The sequence below is a fragment of the Etheostoma spectabile genome, chromosome 3 (assembly GCF_008692095.1).
Source record: "Etheostoma spectabile isolate EspeVRDwgs_2016 chromosome 3, UIUC_Espe_1.0, whole genome shotgun sequence".
Lineage (NCBI taxonomy): Eukaryota > Metazoa > Chordata > Actinopteri > Perciformes > Percidae > Etheostoma > Etheostoma spectabile.
In genome coordinates, this window is record NC_045735.1 from 29,570,423 (window position 1) to 29,570,863 (window position 441).

The 441-nt window shown below is 40.1% G+C and overlaps 1 pseudogene; it reads right to left on the minus strand.

The window, feature by feature from the left end:
- LOC116687027 (extracellular calcium-sensing receptor-like) overlaps positions 1-441 on the minus strand; it is a 14,674-nt pseudogene that overhangs the window by 2,155 nt on the left and 12,078 nt on the right.

The following is a 441-nucleotide window of genomic DNA, read 5'->3' on the forward strand; positions in this document are numbered from 1 at the left end:
TTTCTTGTTAACGTGACTTAGTTTGAAACACTATATGAAATGTTGGTGTGCAACTCACCGTAAATGGATCTAGCTGCACCTTTTTGTTACAGGTTTTGTTACAGCTGAGGATATTATGAAGTGCATGGGCCACAGCATACACTCCTTTATAGACATTGTAAAAGATAGGCATGAGCGACATATCAGTGAAGCTGTTTTGTACTCCAGTCAGATCTTCATGGCCAGTACATTCTCTCTGATTCTCTGCTGGAGAGTTTGACTGTTTGAACTTACAGTTAAATAATGTCTCCCAAAACTCTGGAAACATTTCATTACTAGATGAATAGAGTGGTGTCACATCCAAAATAAACTCTCTCATTCCACTAACATGTGCTTTGGGGATGGACAGACCTATTGCACCATCCAGAATGTGATGCCTATCCATGGCTGCAGTTTGGGAAT